Source organism: Otolemur garnettii, unplaced genomic scaffold, assembly GCF_000181295.1.
Source record: "Otolemur garnettii isolate 467f Iridium unplaced genomic scaffold, OtoGar3 scaffold00028, whole genome shotgun sequence".
NCBI classification, from domain to species: Eukaryota; Metazoa; Chordata; class Mammalia; order Primates; family Galagidae; genus Otolemur; species Otolemur garnettii.
In genome coordinates, this window is record NW_003852423.1 from 2,723,242 (window position 1) to 2,730,176 (window position 6,935).

At 40.5% G+C, this 6,935-nt stretch overlaps 1 non-coding gene across 1 annotated transcript; it reads right to left on the minus strand.

Annotated features, from left to right (window-relative positions):
• Nucleotides 1–6,465: 6,465 nt before the first annotated feature.
• On the minus strand, nt 6,466–6,607 carry LOC111724919. Its single transcript, XR_002773127.1, has one exon. It is a non-coding gene; the product is annotated as a U4 spliceosomal RNA (small nuclear RNA).
• Between the last annotated feature and the right edge of the window lie 328 nt (nt 6,608–6,935).

Genomic DNA, 6,935 nt, shown 5'->3' on the forward strand with positions numbered 1-6,935 from the left:
GTTGAGAGACAATCTGCAGGTGAATAATTCAGACTTGTGTTGTTTATGTAAAATTTTAGACATTTGAAACAGTGTTGTGTGCCATTTATCAACATATGAACATGGCAGAGGCCAAGTGTGGTGGGCAGAGGGATAGAAATAGAGATTCCAGTGAGAGCTACGAAGGACAGTGGTGACCTCTGAGTTTGAAAAGAGGGCATAAGAGCAGGGAAGGTACCTTTTCTTTAAGCTTTAATGTTTCATTTCTTAAACTGGGAGGTGAGTACACAAGTCTTTCTGATGTCTGTCTTTAAATACCTGCCATGCACTGTATGTTTTCAGGGAACATCTAAATTAAGTGTTTTTTCCAAAAGAAATAGAAAACACAAAACTCCTCTACTATTCCTGTAAATGAAATCTGGTGTCTGTTTTCCCAGCTGGAGATGAAGCTGTTTTTGTTGACTCTGAAGACGGACTCTCCAAAGATGCCTCATATCTCTGGCAAGGTGGTGGCCGCAGTGAAAACCCAAGAGAAAGTAAAATCTCAGGCGGAAAGAGTCAGTTTGCCCTTTCTTCGCTGTCCCCTCCCCAGGCACTGGACGATGCTCTTTCTTTAGCTTTCTTCCCTGCCTTAAGCAGGACAAAAAGAAAGCAGGGCTGGGTGTCGTCGAGGGACTTAGTTGCTGTCTCCCTTTTTTCTCTGGCCCTCCCTGCTGACACTTCAGAATTCCAACTCCGCGTGATTAATAATGACGTGGTTTCCCTTGCTGCTTGAAGATCTATTCTCTCCTCAACTTCAAGCTGCATAATATGCAAAGGATCATTTCCCCCCTAATAACCAGCTCCCCTGTCTTTTGACTCCGTGTCACAGTCGTTCTCACAGGCCACCACGCTTAGAAACTCAGGAGCCTCTTGGCCGTAACGGGTGCGATTTCATTTTCTTTTTATGGAATGACACTTTCACCCCTTGTTGCTCTTCCATTTTAACTCAGAGCACCCATCCTTTCGTCACGCTCAGATTCTTGACACCAATTTCCAGAGCGCTCTCCCGTGTTTTTGGTCCCTACGCTTCAGCCCACCTGTATGCTATTCTGAGGACCAGCCTTCTAAAGTGCAGCTTTCAGGACGCCAGGCCCTGGGTCAGGACCCTTTTCAACCCACCACTGTCTGGGAGCTGAAGTCCAAATCCCTTTAAAACTTCTGCAAAACCTTATTCCAGGATCATTATCCAAATTCCCCAGAATATCCTCCAGAGACCACCCAAGATCCCTGCTTTCTCTGCAGCTGCACACAGAACACAGCCCCTTCAATCTCCCCTCTTAATTTCAGTGTTGGACACCCCCTACATCATTGTTTCCCAAACTTCAGGCATTTTGGTACATTGTAGTGGTTTTTTTATTACCAGTTACCACCTGAACAGTTTTGGGTTTTTCTGTTTGTTTGTTTGTTTGTTTTTGCAGTTTTTGAACTCACCACCTCTGGTATATGGGGCCAGCACCCTACTCCTTTGAGCCACAGGCGCTGCCCTGAACAGTTTTTTATTTAGTATTTTCTGTAAATACACTTTCATTTTAGCTCAGATGAATATTTCAAAGGTTAAGTTCTATAAATACCATAAATGAAAGAACTTATGTCTATTGCAGTAAATAGGAAATAATTCTAAAAAAATGTTATTTAAAATGAGTAATTAAATTCCACTAAATACTTGTGTCTGCTAAAATCTATTGCTTCCTATGTTGTATAAAGAAATCTTAAACCAAGCATTAGACTAACTTTTAAGTCATATCAACAACAATATAACTTATCTTGGAACAACAGAAAGGTAAAAAAAACAAAAAGCAACTTTCTTAAACTTCCCCTTTAATGTTACCGATTGTTCAGTCCAAGTGCCGTTTAAAATTATTTAACTTGTGCAAAATTTGGAAACTGCTGCTGTCCAAGAGATTTTTCGTTACTTCTTTCTGCCAATTCCAACTCTGCACATCCTTTAAGGAATGGCAAAGTTCTACCACTTCCTACAGTGTCCTTGGAAGTCAGTCCACTGTGACTACTCCGTCCTCTGGCACCCTAAGAACACCTTTCTTCGATGCTTTGGAAAGTCATTCCACTTTCCACTCTGCTTTTGAATGACTCATATACAAGTTGTCAAGTTTTTTAGGTTTTTTTTCCCAGTGATTACAGTTTGAGGAAAGCTGTTCAAAGGCTTCCTTTTTAATCCCCTGAGACCCAGCATCACACCTTCTATGAAGGGATTAACAAACAGTGACTCCAGGATAAGCAGGAGTGACAGACAGATTCGCACTTGCTCCCTTTGACTGTTCATGAGTAGCATCTCCTCGGTGCATCCAGGTCCCCTCCAGGGCTGTGCCTGAGTCACTCTTCTAAACTGCAGTTCCAGCCCAGAGGGAGGACACTGTAGGGTTGCTAGAAATCCTTGTCAAATGAAAAAATGTAACTTCTCAGAGAAACTAGACCATAGACGGCAGGCAGCAGCACCAACACGCAGCCCTGTGGGAAGTGTGTTACAGGTGTGTGCCCAGGGCTGCTCTGGCTTTCCCTCGTTTTCATTCAAACACTTTTGTGAACTTTGCCAACCTAGTCCCGAGAGAGTTTACATTTATATGGCATATCACATAAAAAAAAAAAAGCTCTGCACACCCATCACAAACACTAGTTGTTATCACCCTCCCTTATCACTAAATACCGTGGGGAGTGTTTGATCTTAACTGACAGATAAGCACGTGTCTGGTCCTTCAAGAAAAAAAATTTCTAAAAATTCAACAAAGGTATGCCTTCAATTTTAAAAATTAACAGAATTCCAAATTATGTTTTGCCCTCCAAAAGGCAATAGTTTCTATGTTTTACAATAGGTAGTTTTTATGTTTCTATGTTTTACAATAGGTGGTTTTTAACAAACTCTGCCTTAATAGTCTTTATTAAGATAAAGATACACAGATACAAATATTCTTATTAATAAATTAGCTATAGGGAAGTGAGAAAACTGAAATAAAGAATTGATATACTTGTTTCAAGTTTTCTAAGTGAGTTGTAACTAAAGCTGTCAAGTAAATTGGAACTAATCATTACGACTCCATAATTTCTAAATCCTGTGTACAACCCACGAAATCATATTAAAATCACTATTATGAATGAAAGATAATCATGTAAAAGATCAAGATAACTTTTAAAATATACTTAGAATGTGTCATTGTCATCTAGCATTGTCACACAAAAACTAGACACTAACACTGAAGAGATGCATGGCACTACCACAGATGTCAATCCTGAAATCAGACCCATAGTGGACTTAAGACCCTTTTTTGTGTGTGTGGGGGACAGGTTCTTTCTTAGTCACCCCAGCTAGTGTGCTGTGGAGTCATCATAGCTGGCTACAACCTCAAACTCTTGGGCTCCATTGATCCTCCTGCCTCAGCCTCCCAAGTAGCTGGGACTACAGGCCCAAGCCACCACACCCAACTAATGTTTCTATTTTTAGTGGAGATGAAATCCTGCTCTTCCTTGACCTGATCTTGAATTCCTGGCCTCAAGCAATTCTCCCACCTCAGCCTCTCAAATTGCTGGGATGACAGACATGAGCCAGCACACCTAGCCAACTTAAGACATTTTTTAAGGAATCAGGAACACCTTAATAAATGGGAGGCATCAGAATTCTCAGTACATGTTCTTTGATTTTTTTTTTAATTGTGGTAAAAGTCATATAACTTAAAATTTACCATCTTAACCATTTGTAAGTGAAAATGCTTAATATTATTAAGTATATTTACATTGTCGTGGAAACAATCTCCGGAATGTTTTTATCTTGCAAAACTGAAACTCTATACTCATTAAATGACTCTCATTTCCTCCTCCCCCAAACTCCCATCAACTATTATTCTACTACCTTGTTTCTGTGAATTTGACTACAGAAGATACTTCATTTAAGTAAAATCATGCAGTATTTTTTTTTTTTGGCCCCTTTGATGTGTTTTGGAAGGCTAATGAAACTTAATTAGGATAATGCCAAGTTATCCTCCATCAGTCATGATCTACCCATCTAGTCAGTACAATGCACTATGCTAACTTCATTTTATTAACCTAATGAGGTAGGTTATGCTAATTTTACAGATGAGAAAACTGAAGATTTATGAGGTGAAACATCTTATCAAAGGTCACAAATCTAATTAGCAGAGGAGCCACTGAATCCAACTTTATCTGACTTCAAAATGCACAGTCTTTTCAACACTCCTGGAGGCCTTTAAAATATTTAACATTTTCAGAGAACTTCAACCTTCTACATAGTTAAGGCAACTCAGAATAGCGTAACGTTTGCATTTCAGTTTTAATATTGCATATAGTCCTGCTTTGTAAAAAAAAAAAAAAAAAAAATGTTTTTTGTTTACAGATAGGGTCTTGCTCTGTTGCCCAGGCTGGAATGTAGCAATGTGATCATAGATCACTGCAATCCCAAACTCCTGGGTTAAACGATCCCCCTCAGCCTCCTGAGAGGCATGCCACCACACACAGCCTTAATTTTTTCTCCTATTTTTTGTAGAGATGAGGTTTTACTCTTGCTCAGGCTGGTCTGGAACTCATGGTCTCAAGCGATCCTCCCTCTTTGGCATCCCAAAGAGTTTTGGTAGAGGTGTGAACCACCGCACCTGCCCTCCTCCTTTCTAAAAAAAGAATAAACCCCTTTACTCTAAACTATGTCTCAAAGGTATTCTATTCTTGGCCTCAAGGTTTATTCCAACACTTGTGTTTCACAAGCCCCCAGAACACACATTATCTTCCCTTTTTCAAGCAGGGCTTGAGAAGGAAGAAGCAGTTACTTTGTTCAGTTATTCTGGAAATCATACAACTTCCCGGTGTGCAGCACACATCATTATTGAAAGGAATATTATTTTTGAAAAAGTAGGACTTACATTTGTGAAAGTGGAGTTCCAGCTTCTTCAGCTTAGGCACATGGTTTTACTGAATGGAAGTCATGCTACAAAACCCAGGTATTTTTCAAACGTGCCTTGCTCTGTGTGCAGGCAGGCACCTGCCCTCCTGCCTACCCAGGCAAGTGGGCGGCCCCGAGGCTGCCCAACTAGAAACCTGAATGGCAAGAGGACTACAATACCCACAATTCAGACTCTCCACCCGAAACCAGGAGAGAAGGGCAATGGCTAAAATGTCACCATAGGAAGAAAGGGGGCACAGATGGGAAAGCAACAAGAAGAATACTCAGGGGTGTGTATCTAAGAACTTTCTGGAAAGAAGGCTCTATTTCTGTGAAAGGAAATAGAAGTGGTTTGATGTTTGCCAAGGAGAAAGAAGGCTCCCTCGTGTCAGCAAGACAGGAAAAAAAAAAAAAAGGATCTCTGTGCAAACAAATGGTTCCTGCAGCCTTGGAACCTGCCCCACCAGATTCTCTTTCGGTGACTCAGCAGTGAGGATGCCTCACTGCCTTGTGGAACAGGTGACTAAAGACTTTCGAGGTGAGGCCTAGTTTCTCCACATCTCTACATCAGCACGGTGATTGTCCCTGAGCTACTGAGTGGCAGTAAATATAATGGAGGCATTTTGACCCTTCATTGTCTAAAAGGCTCTGGCTTTTTAAAATACACTTAAAATGTGCCTTGTCCAATGTAAGCAGGAATGAGCCTTTCTTGATATTTTCTCCCATTTTCCTGTCCATTTCTGAGTTTCATAGTTTCCTTCTGTATTTTCATCATTGTTTCCAATTGTTCAAAATTCGAGAAAGAGAAAACTGGGGCAGAGGGGTAATTAATACTTAGTAAAATGAAAAAAATACAATAATTGCTTCATTTCTTTGCAACTGGCAATAATGTAAAAAAAAACAAAAGCAAAACTGAAACATGTGTTTCTCCATTTGTTCCCGTAGCATCTTTGTCTAGCCTCTTATTTCCTGTTAGACACAGCCCAGAAAAACGGATTGAAACATGCCTTGGCTTAGTCTGGGCTCAGAAATCAAATAGGAGGATTGATCTAAGGTAAGCAAATAACAAAGGAGAAATGTCTTTTCCCCTTTCTGCACTTTCTCTCCAGGTATCCCTGCCTCCCTCTTCATCCTGAGTGTCACACTGCTCCAGCCACCTAACCCACCAGGAGCCGCATTGAATTTCCCCTTGAGTCATCCCACAAGCCAAACTGAGCAGTTCTGGTTCCCTTCATCAGGCTCCCTCATCTCTCCACTAGAACTGAGCTTTCCTTTATGTTGTTTTATTCCTTCCACAACAAATGACTCTCTATTTCCCCAAACGGTATGGATTTCGTTCTTCATATAGCTCTCCTCCTCTCTTTGCTCCCTAGACCAAATACTCTGTGTCTCTCTTGAAATGTTCAGATCTTTCCTTTCTTTCAAAGCTCAATTAAAACACACACACACATGCAAAGAAGTCCTCCCTGGTCTATCTCTTGTTGTTGTATTTTTTGTTTGGTTGGTTGGTTTTTGTGTGTGTCTTTTTTTTTTTTTTTATTCAGTCTCCATAGAGACCATCAAAAGTTGCCAACTTTAGACTATATTGCAAGTCGTCACAGCGGGGTATTGGGAAAGGTTTTCAATTAGCAATAATTGCTCCTGGGATAAACCTCATTGGCTACAACACTTCCACTGCACAAAGCTTCTCCTTGGTCTATCTTAAGAACTATTCTCTCCCTCCAGATAAGTTCTATAACGTTGTATCTGGGCCTCTCTTAATATGTTTTAAACCTTGTTTCATTTTTTTATTTGGGCGTGTGGACACACACACAGTCTTACTTTCCTATTTGATGGCAAAGACCTTATTTTATTCCCATCTCACTCAATATGCAGATGTTCCTGATAAACAAGTAAGGGACAAATAACTTAAGATACTCACTCTAAGCTGAATGCTAATGTCTAACACCACCTCTAACTCCCCCAGAAAACAGTTATCTCTGAAGAACTCTCTAAATACCAGAAATGAGTTCTG